This window comes from Alosa alosa, chromosome 7 (assembly GCF_017589495.1).
Source record: "Alosa alosa isolate M-15738 ecotype Scorff River chromosome 7, AALO_Geno_1.1, whole genome shotgun sequence".
Classification (NCBI taxonomy): Eukaryota; Metazoa; Chordata; class Actinopteri; order Clupeiformes; family Clupeidae; genus Alosa; species Alosa alosa.
Window position 1 is genome coordinate 33,621,964 of NC_063195.1, and position 12,404 is coordinate 33,634,367.

Genomic DNA, 12,404 nt, shown 5'->3' on the forward strand with positions numbered 1-12,404 from the left:
AGTGTGTTACTCCTTGTTAACTAGGGCATTGAGCATGTCAGAATGGCGAGGGGGGCGGGGGGCAATAGTTTACAGAGGTTGAACCAAGGAGAGTCGTTCTGGATACATCGCCTGAATGCTATAGAATATCCTGGTCTAAATGAAGACATCGATTTCACTTGTTTTTTATAGTGCTGTAGGCCTACTGATGTGAATGTCACTGTATTTTTAACATACATTTTTTTTATTTTACATTTCTTTTTTTCCTTTCTGCTGTGATGTGCAAAGGGTCACCTGTTGTACAGTGTCTACGTCTTTTCTGGTCATATGACCTCTTGACCCTATATGGGTGAGGCCTAAGTCCTCATTCACTTGTACATGCCCTGATGAAGACCAAGTGTGGTCGAAACCTGTTGGAGTTTTATGCTATGGATTAGCCAGTAACAAATAAAGGCTTTTTAAATATACCTTCCTCAGTCACCTTTCCTGGAGTGCCTGGATTGCTTTCCTTCTCATGAACTGATCCCATTTTCCAAGAGCACCCGCTACGAGGATAAAATCTACGCATTACAACCAAGAGCTACAGTACCAGCCTCTTTTGCTGAAGTCATTTGTTAGTGTGTCTTATGTCTTTCCAGGCCAGAACTTTGACTCTTTTCCTCAGAGCTCATGGCTTAAGTGCCCAGGAATACAGGAGGGTATTCTGTCTGGCGTCCGCCTACTGAATGCTAGAGAGATGCTGGAGAGAGTTTGTTCCCAAGGTACGCAAGGAATATAAAAGCTGTATTCGGAACACACGGAAGTATTCATTTTCTTAACTTAACAACTTAATAATGTGATCATCTTACCTGTCTAGTGTCTTGACTGCTGCACACAATGACAGTGATATGAGCACACCTGGAATATACAGCCTACAGGAGACATTGCATGTGACAGCCTAGACATGGACACTTTTGATTGAAATTTCATCTTTAATGATGATACGTGCATATCTGTCTGTATTGTAGTGTGTTGTGTCTATTGTTGTGTGGTATGTGATCTATGTCTGCAATCAAATTGCCCATTTGGGACAAAGAAATAAATTGAACTTGAACTTGATAATAATCATATCTGATGAATATTCAATTAAGATATTTTGAATATGTTTTAGTGATTTCTGGAGAGCTCAATCTCCTGTGCATCTGCATCACTGGTGGTTGCACAGCATGTCAATGCCTTCTTTATTTTTTTGCAGAAAACCTTTCACTCCCCTTCTTCTGATCTTGACTCTCCCTGAAAAAAATGTAGAAAGGTTCAATCACGGATCTCCACGTAGAAGGTTGGGGTAAAATTATGTCGTAATGTTGACAGCTGACCAGATAGTGGATCTGCTTCTATCTGCACATCCTTTGGATCATTAGATGCGATTGTCTGTGATTTGTTGTGGACACACTGAGAGCAGGAAATTACACCAGATCATCAAGCTTCTTAATTGCTTAGGGAAGACTAATAGTGCAACAGTATTGCATGAAAATGGCAAAGATTTGCTGTAATTAGTACTTACAATGTGATTGACTCTGTCAAAGGCTTCAGCCTCATCTACCACTTCCCCTCCTGGAACTTGTGAGCGTACTTTAGAGTGCGCGAGATCAGTAAGAGGACGTGAAGGGGGCTGCAGACCAGCTGAGACGTCAAAGAGGTAAACCTCAGCACGTGGACCCAACATCAGCGGAACGTCTCCTGCAGAGAGACGAGGAGGTGGTCTCACAGACTGTGAACCATCTGGGATGGGAAACCCAGGAGGTGTCCGCACTGCAGGTGGATTACCTGGGATGGGAAACCCAGGAGGTGGTTGCACTGCGGGTGAGGCGTTTGGGGTAGAAATTCCAAGAGGTGGCCTTACTGCAGACGTGGGATCAAACTGAAAGCCCTGCTGACGTAACAGCTGGGAAAGAAGAGGAGGTGGTCACACTGAAGATGAAGCATCTGTGACAGAAAACCCAGGAGCTGTTCGAACTGCAGGTCAGAAAGCCAAGGAGGTGGTTGCACTGCAGGTGTTGCACCAGGTACAGCGAACCCAGGGGTCGGCTTCACTGCAGGTGTTGCACCAGGTACAGCGAACCCAGGGGTCGGCTTCACTGCAGGTGTTGCACCAGGTACAGCGAACCCAAGGGGTCGGCTTCACTGCAGGTGTTGCACCAGGTACAGCGAACCCAGGGGTCGGCTTCACTGCAGGTGTTGCACCACGCTGAGAAAGCCCAGGAGGTGATCGCACTGCAGGTAAGACAACTGGAGTGGGAATTCCAGGAGGTGGCCGCACTGCAGGTGGATTATCTGGGGTCACAAATCCAGGAGGTGGCCTAGAAGGCTGACACAAGGGCTGAAAAAGCTGACCAACTTCCACTGACACATGTTCGCTGATGGCAGCCAAAAGAGTCCCATTCCGTGCGCTTAGGAACTGCTTCATGTCATCCGGGGTGTACAAGGACTTGAGGAGCTTCTGATGAATGGAGTGGGTCATCCTTGTGGCAGCAGGGCGGGAGTAACGGGCATGCGTGTTTGCATAGGCGTGCATAAATAGACACTAGGTGGTGCTAAAGCACTAGGAAGTTTGCCCTTTATCAACGAAAATGCCCTTTTGAAACTTGTTTTTTTTTTTATTATTATTATTAATATTATTAAGATTTTACTGAGGTCGGTTTTGAAATGATCTTTTGAAAACCTGAGCCATTAAAAACGACTGAAACAATGCCCCGAAATGAGCCACCTCCTTGCGCACACCCGACCAGCCTATCTCTCTTCCTTTGTCACGTGAACGTGGTCGCGCGCAGGGCACGCCAGATGCGCAGCACCATAGCAGTTCAGTAAGCGTCTTCAGATAGCAGGCATGGTCGCTGACAGGCTGCTTCTCCCGTGCCCCATCAGCCAGGTAACATACAGATCAAGTAAAATCTTACAGTTTGCCCTCTAAGCCCAACATGTAATAATTTTGTTGTGCAGTAAAATGTCTCATTCAGCACCAAACAAGCATTTTTGCCGACTGGTCACCTGATAAACTAGTTAGATGAAGCTAGATAAAGTTTTACACTGTAGACCAAATCAATGACAGAAAACGTGACGACCACATACAAATAATTTCGGTAGATTTAGCAAATTTTGTGTTAAGAAGAACGTTTTCTGTTGTATATGTTTTGTTAGGCAACATGTATTATTAATTCTGTGATTTTCACAGCATCACTGCTGTTTTTGAGAAAAATGTGTACTGTATTTGTGAATACAGTATGTTGCTGTAGTTTCGCTATGAATTATGGTCAAAAATGGTCAAACTACAGTAATAAAAATTTGCTGCGAATCATAACACAGTAATAAATCTGACTCCTCCCTCACTTGTCAGCTTTTTGAAAATTTTGAAAAAACATGGCGGAAAATCAGTTGGGGTTTTCTGTTTTCTTTTTGCACATAAATACAAAGTTAAGCTCCCAGATAGCAAGGTGACATTGATATTGTGTTGATTTTCCATCCAAATCATTTTGAAAAGATATTGAAAAGTCATGGATTTATGGTTTACTGGGAAATTTTGACGTGGTGATTGAAACGTGCACCGCGCGACGACGTTTGAACTGTCCGGCGGCGGGAGATCATTTTTGAGCTACAGTTCAGTCAGTCAGACCAACGGTGTTCAGCACTCTGTCCACCTTAATGGTAAGCAAGCATTTATTTATGTAACGTTAATGTTTCATTGTGAAATTGTACTACATTAAATTCGGGCATGTGTACAGTCTATGTACGTTGTACTGTCTAACTTACAAACTCATCCATGCTTGTTGGATCAACTAAGTAAGTAACGTTAGGCTAGCTATCATAGTTGCTGTTGCTGTGAAGGTGGCATTAACGTTAATGTTTTATGTTACGTTAACGTTTTGGCAGTCTCGTTTATATTAGGCCTACCTTAGTTCTCAGTAAGTTAGTTTATTATATTCATATAATTTATATAAAACATTCGCTAGTAGTGCTAGGCCTAGTATGTTACTGTCACAATGTTAGGCTGAAGATGTGCTGCTGGTTAACGTTAACGTGGAGGTTTAGCTGCTACCAGCTAACTTATGCAACGTTAACTCATCGTAATCAGTACATATATCTATGTGTTGCTGCAAGCAAACATCATCAATGAGCTCACCCAGCTGGCTAACGTTAGCAGCTAAATATACCTTGCGAAACTGAGTTATGCTAACACCATCTTCAGCCTGGCATTTTGACAGTAAACTCAAAAAACATACAGTATATATATAAATGATTATTCTAAAGTTTCACTTGTAAGTAGCCTTCAGTTTCAGTTGAAAATTGTTATCTAACACTGTTTATCTTTTTTTCTTCTATTTCTGCTAGGTGCTGCTTCACTCTGCTACTGGTGGTGGATCAGGCTGACTGCAACCCGTTGGTCTAACGTTAGGATGCAGCACAATAACGAGAATTTCTAAACGAAAAAAAGTGAATAAATGTACTTGCTTTTCAAACTGATAACAAGTTGTCAATGGTTATTTATGCAAGTTTGTGTAGCCTAAACCATACCTAGGCCTAGTGAAATTTATCCTGGCTGTAGATAAAGCAGGATATTAATTTCCCAAAATTACTGTATATAATATTACAGCACTGGTATTACTACTGTACTAAGTTACAGTATGATCCATAAGTACTGTGATTAAACAAACGGTAGACAATTCAATACTGTATACATTACAGCACTGGTAGTACTACTGTAGTTTGCATTTACAGTATCGGGCATAGGTACTGTGATTTCATATACAGTAGGTGTACTGTAGAGTGAAATACAGCAACTTGCTGGTTATTTGCTGCCAGCAAGTTGCTGTAAATTTTACGTTAAACTTTTTACAGTGAACTTTTGGAAGTCGATACCTTCACCAGATGTTTTTCTCAGTCTGACCTATTGGTACAACCTAAAACACGGCAATAACTAACCATTTTCCTTGACGATGTTAGGGATTTACTTCAGTGCCTAATGCTTTCTAATGAGGCGAGTATCTCCAATATGGCAACGTCCAAATCTGATGACACGCCGTGCAAACCCCTAATGCTAAGAAATCCGTTCAGTGCTTTCCCGTCATTGCCCCTAGGGAGCGAATGTATTTTTTATTGTGGAATAGCCATATGCAGTCATAAATTGCAGTCCAAAAGGGCATGATAAATGAAGACCAAAGGAAAACACAAAACGGATCCTTTTTTTACTTACAGATGTCCACCAAACTACCAAAGCAATCGACTGCTGTAACAGGCTAATATAGACTAATCAGGTCAATTTATTTGTATAGCACATTTAAAAGCAACAGCATTGCACCAAAGTGCTTTACATAAAATAATAATAATAATAATAATAATAAAATATGAATAGGCTAACTAAGGAAAATAACACTTAAAAACTCAAAGATCACAACAGATGGCCCTTTTAATAATATTAATGAACATAAGAAAAACTAACTAAATAAAATAAAATAAGAATTGGGGGAGAGGTAACTAGGCCTACGCTTGGAAGAATGGGGGTAAAAAGCATTTTAATATCCAGTAGATGGTAGTAAAGTTCAATATGAAGAAAACATTAAAAAAAAAGTTTTTGAGAGACCTGGCTGCTACAATGATTATGTGTAAAGAAAATTAGTCATGAAGATCACCACCGTCCACCATTGTTTTTAAAAAGATAGGTTACACATAGGCCTACTCAACCAGTGTTTTTATTATAAACATCTATTCTTCAGTTGACTACATTTTTGAATTAAAATGCCATGTCACAGCGGGATTGTGGCCACACTTAATATAGTTATATATATATATAGTTTTTTATATTACCTTGCCTACTCTCTGATATGTCCATATTTATTTTATGCTGGTCTCTAGACTTTATACTTGCACTGTTGCACTGTTGGACTTACTCATTTGCACCATCACCATGACACTCACTCACACAGAGCACCTTACCTTATGCACAGAGAATCATAGGCTCAGTCCCTGCCTCAGTCATTGCAAGCGCCTCTTGATTAATCACCCACTATGTGGATACTGTTTTTAGAATTGATTTAGACTAAGTGTTATTTAGTATAATTTGTATTTTAGTATATTCTTTATACTGTTCTTATTGCTTAGTTGTGTTTTTTATATTATATACTTTTAATTACTTTTTTCTGCTGTTAGTGAATGTGTGTGTGATGTCTGTATGTTACTGAGACCTTGAATTTCCCCATGGGGATCATGGATCTATCTATCTAAAACAAATATATTTTAAAACTAAAATATCTTGTTTAGTAACACATTCTATAGCCCTTTTTCCGTTAAAAATTAAACAGAAAAAGGGCTTATGTAACACCAAACATGACTGTTTTCATGTTTATGTGCATGACCTCCTTGCAAAGAAATCAACTTCTCTGTCTTTCTTTTTCCAGTGCTCCACGGTTTTCTGTGTTTTGGTGTTTGGTGCTAACAGTTACATAACAGCATTTGACATCCAATGCTGCTGTCTGTGGTTTTCCTTATTGGTATAATATTACAGGCAGCTTTTTTCATTACTCCTTCCTGCTTTGAGATGGTGAGCACTCATTAGCCTCATTTATTCTGTGGCCCATCAGCACAGGAAATTAAACCCAGCAACTTTGGTGGCTAATTACCGAGGAGTTTCTGCTGTGTTTGGGCCATATCTGTCCGCATTTCACATGCATTCCTCATTTCGCAGTTACCACTCAACCATAGTAACAATTCATTGTGATGTGTAAGCAATAGGGCCTTTTCAGTGTATCAGCAGAGAGAGTTGAAGCAGATCTTTGGTATCAGCATTCGTTTTGAACAGTAAAACCGGAAACCTTCCAAGAACAGCTGATGTCAATAAGATCACATGAAAATTCCTTAGAAGGGTTTAAACGGCTCTGAGCAGGGCTGGTATTGTTTAAGTTCCAGGTTTAGCCCTGTTTAAGCCTAGCCCAGTATAATGTAAACTCTTCCCTAGGAACTAAGTAAAAGCACCAGGTTTCTCAGACTGGTCAATAAAAAAAAAAAGATTAATATGGGGAAAAGCACACAGACAGTGGACAAAGGAAGAATAGAAAATTCTTAAAACATATATATGTATGTATGTATGTATGTATGTATGTATGTATGTATGTATGTGAATGCTGTATGCATTATAATTTCCCCTTGGGGATGAATAAAGTATATCTCTCTATCTATCTATCTATCTATTGGTAGTAACGGTGTTTAAGTATAATGACACTATACTGAGTTACTTTTTTCAGTAACGAGTAATCTAATTGATTACACTTCCCCTTTTTTTTTAAGTATATATTTTTTGGCCTTTTTATGCCTTTAATGACAGGATGACCCACCAGAAGTTTTGTCTAAGACCGAACTGAACAAACTAAAATGTCAGTTATGTAGTGAAGGATATGCTGCAATTATCTACATTATGAGTCAAACTCATTCAGGGCACTAGTTGCCAAAATAACGGTCAGAGGAGATTAGCCCTACCGTGTAGAAAAGCGTTTTTGAACTATATAGACGCCCAATAGGCTACTCAAATGAATGTGGAGCTTAAACAAACGTTATTTGTATCGATCCATTTTATAAACATAATATCTAGACTACATACATGGCATTTGATTGGAGGCAACTTTGTCCCACAGCAACATTGACATTTTTAGATTTGTGTGATGTATTGTATAAAGTGTCAATTTCATTACGATATTTATTTTATTTTATTTATATACGATATATTCATATTTATCATAAATAATTGAACATGCACATGTATTTTAAGTTCCATTAAAGAGGGTGGGGGGGTGGGGTCACATTTGAGCATTTAAAAATGTACTTGAAACAAAAGTAACACAATAGTTACCTTCTGAAGTAACAAGTTACTTTAAAAAGTTGGAAACTGAATGAATAATTTAGTTACTTTTTGTAAGAAGTAACTAGTAACTAACTAATTACTTTTTAAAAGTAACTTGCCCAACACTAATATTCATTAGATGCAGACTAAAATGCTGGAAAAGGGCTTAACCTCATCCTGTGGTGGAGGCAATGTGATGTCTTGGAAGGCCATGGCATGGGAGATTTGGGCACAATGGTGTTTTAAGCCCTCAACGTCGTATTCCGGGCAGCATTGCATGGAAGGCACTAGGGTTAGGCAAGGGTTAGGGTTAAGGTTAGGTGCCTTGAAGTCGACGGTGGTGCTTAAAATACAATCAAGCGAGATTTGTACATCTTGAAGAGGGACATTCTGCAACGTCATGCCATCATTCCTTATGAATGACTAGTTCCTCCACAGTTCCACTTTCCTGTACAAGAGGACGATGACTCAAAGCACAGCTCCAAATTGTGCAAGAACCATGTAGAGAAGAAACAGTTCTGTTTGTAAAAAGAAAATTGAACTTTCACCTTTGAACTGAAACTCCATAATGCGAATGAATATGAATGAATAGCATCATTGTCCATTTAATTTTTATGCCATTAAAATTAGGGCCTAATGTATGAATTCCCCTTTTCATCAATTTTCACTGTAACAAGATTCTTATGAAGATTCTGTATGAACATTCTTTTTCCTAATAAGCTTCGTTTTAGGGTCCTGTCAGGACTTATTCAGGATGTTTTTCCCATTAATTTTGTGTCAACGATTCCCAGGACACTGAGCACGAAACCAGCCCCACAAGGATGACACGGAACCACAGATTTTCATTCATCGCCCACCCGCTGCACCAGGCCCCCTGAAAGGAGGGTACAGTGTAGGCCAGACACAGTTTTCTGTGAATATCTCGAAAACCGTAGGGCCTAAGATGACCAAGGATGACATGGCCTAGGATGACCAATTGGCTATGGGATGGGGCTATCTCAACACATAACCACTCATTTGCGGTATAGCGCCACCTAGTTAAAAATGAAAAAAGGAAAAAAAATCAGCCGTTGTAATCGCAGGTATCTTTGGCTGACATGTTCATGTGCACGAAATTTGAAGTGTAGGTGTAGGATCATTATGACACCCTCTAAAGATGGGTGTTGTGCAAAGGGGTTGCCGGTAATCATGCCCGCACGCACACACATGCATGCATGCATGCACATGCACACACACAGGCACGCAAACACTCACACATAAAGAACACACACGCACACAGTACACATGTAGGCACGCACATGCACAAAAACAGGCATGCACAAGCACGTACACACACCCACACACAAATGCACCCACACACACACACACAGACAAAAACGCGCACACACACACACACACACACAGATAAACACCCACACACATAAAAACACACACAGACACATGCACACAGTACATATGCACGCACATGCATGCACACACACACACATAAACACATGCATGCACGCACCCGCACACACATAAACACACACATGAACATTCTGGATTCTGGAGATAGGAACCAAGTGCAAGACTCTTCGAGGCAGTATTACAGACAGACAGACTTTATTCTTAAACTACAACCTTACATATCGGACTCGACAGGACACACAGAGAGACGATCCGACAAAGAACAGAGAAACGGGGCAGAAATACACCAACTAATTGACAGAGGACTGGATGAAACCAACAAGACAATAACAGGTAACTGGTGTGAGCAGAAATGGAGGGAATCTAACGAGACAGGAAGTGCAGACCCGTTTTGACCCGCTTTAAAACACACCCCATATAAGGGAATGGGTGAAGTGCAGACCATATAAGGAAATGGGTGGAGACAAAGGCACATGACCAGACAGGTAAATACAGAGTACATGACGGAGAACAACACACAGAATGGCCACCAGGGTGGCACAAAGTCTCTAGTCCAGGCCAGATCCTGACAGGTACACCCACACACACATAAACACATGCACACACACACACGCACACAAATGCAAACAAACACACACACACACACACACACATACAAACACACACACATGCAGGCAAGCAGGAACACACACACACACAGGCATGCACACACACACACAAGCAAATCAAGTCAATTTTATTTATATAGCGATTCATACACAGAGGTCATTCAATGTAATTTTTACATAAACAAAACCAAACAATAATAACAAATAAAAGCATAGGAAGGGCAATATAGTCAAAGAATAGTTCAAAAGGTAAAGATCATAATAAAAAAAAAACACAAAACACAAGGTAAAAATCATTTAAAAATAAATAATAATTAGTAAGCAAAACAAAGGCAAAAAGTAGTACACACACACACATAAACACATGCATGCACGCACCCGCACACACATAAACACACACATGAACATTCTGGATTCTGGAGATAGGAACCAAGTGCAAGACTCTTCGAGGCAGTATTACAGACAGACAGACTTTATTCTTAAACTACAACCTTACATACGGGACTTCGACAGGACGACACAGAGAGACGATCCGACAAAGAACAGAGAAACGGGGGCAGAAATACACCAACTAATTGACAGAGGACTGGATGAAACCAACAAGACAATAACAGGTAACTGGTGTGAGCAGAAATGGAGGGAATCTAACGAGACAGGAAGTGCAGACCCGTTTCGACCCGTTTCGAACACACCCCATATAAGGGAATGGGTGAAGTGCAGACCATATAAGGAAATGGGTGGAGACAAAGGCACATGACCAGACAGGTAAATACAGAGTACATGACGGAGAACAATACACAGAATGGCCACCAGGGTGGCACAAAGTCTCTAGTCCAGGCCAGATCCTGACAGGTACACCCACACACACATAAACACATGCACACACACACACGCACACAAATGCAAACAAACACACACACACACACACACATACAAACACACACACATGCAGGCAAGCAGGAACACACACACACACAGGCATGCACACACACACACACAAGCAAATCAAGTCAATTTTATTTATATAGCGCATTCATACACAGAGGTCATTCAATGTACTTTACATAAACAAAACCAAACAATAATAACAAATAAAAGCATAGGGAAGGGCAATATAGTCAAAGAATAGTTCAAAAGGTAAAGATCATAATAAAAAGAAAACATAAAACACAAGGTAAAATCATTTAAAAATAAATAATAATTAGTAAGCAAAAACAAAGGCAAAAGTAGTAAAAAAGTAATAAAAGACAAGGTAAAATAATTATCAAGGCAGATTCAGAATTTGTAACTCGGCGCAGTTAGCAGAAAGCATCTGAGAGCAGTTTGGTCTTAAGTCTAGATTTAAAACTGGCTGCAAGCACGCACACAAACGTACATTAGCACACACACACACATAAACACACACACACACACACAAATACCCCATTACCCCCATGCACACACTCACAAGTGAACACACACACACACAGAGAGAGAGAGAGAAGCACACACTGTTACGCTATTAAATGACAATTCCGGCGCAAAATGAACCTAGGGGTTAATAACACATGTGTACCAAGTTCGACCGTTCGCTGGGATTTGTTTTCATGCTAGTCGAATGTGACCAGTTTTATTGCAAACCGCTTATTAGTTTTTAACGCTAGCTTCGGGGCACACGTACAGTAAAAAGAAATCGCTATTTCTATACCACTAACAAGGCTCAAAATAGCACTACACTTACACAGTAGCACAATGAGGGTCTCTACATGTAAACCGAAGCATTGAGAACTTTAAGTGTACAGCTGAACAGTGTTTGCGCTGCTGCGCTACTTAGTTGGGTTTACACTCCTGCTGTTCCCTCTGTCCCCCTATCTTGCGTCCTGCCAGGTGCTGATTGTGGGTTGGGCGATGGCTATAAGGACGCCCTGTTTGACGTCCGGGCGGTCTCTCCCGCTCTCACTTTCCATCTGCTACCGTCGGCAGACGCAGGGCAGCTTTGTGGTGCCTCGCTGGGGCACGTCAGATTCTTTGTTTAGTCTTAGTGATTTTTGTTCCACACGCACATTCCCGTATGGGATTGCTCTTTGTTGTCTTTAGTTTATAATTCATGTTTAGTGCAGGTGGTACTTGGTGATGGGTTTTTACGTTATTTATTTTAGGTGTAGTTTAGCCAAAGTCCTTTTAGGCAAGTCCCTCCACTCGGCGGCCATATTGCAACGCTTTTTGGGCACTCATCGGGCATCCTATTCGGAAATGTGCATGCGCAAGGCTTCACGACACCAATTTTGCTCCAGCGGCGAGTTCACAACACATGATTGGCACGATGTCTTCACAACACACCATATGATTGGCTCAATGTATTCACATGTCGATATTTTGCCGTGGAAGGGGTGGGATACGTGTAGACAACGGCCATATTGGCGTTACAAACCAGCCCCATGCATTTCTATGGAGGATTTTTATGAGTGCTGTGTCTCCTCATTAGAAAGTCTCTGGTTTAGCACAGCAATTAGAGGTTGGTTTCTGGTCGGGAGTCATGCATTTTTTCCCCTTAGATATGTGTGGTC

General features: G+C 40.7%; 1 long non-coding RNA gene across 1 annotated transcript; it reads right to left on the bottom strand.

Annotated features, from left to right (window-relative positions):
• Positions 1–963: 963 nt before the first annotated feature.
• On the bottom strand, positions 964–2,583 carry LOC125297876. Its single transcript, XR_007194123.1, has 3 exons — positions 1,523–2,583; positions 1,335–1,410; positions 964–1,251 (listed from the first exon to the last, which is right to left on the bottom strand). It is a non-coding gene; the product is annotated as an uncharacterized LOC125297876 (long non-coding RNA).
• Positions 2,584–12,404: the final 9,821 nt, after the last annotated feature.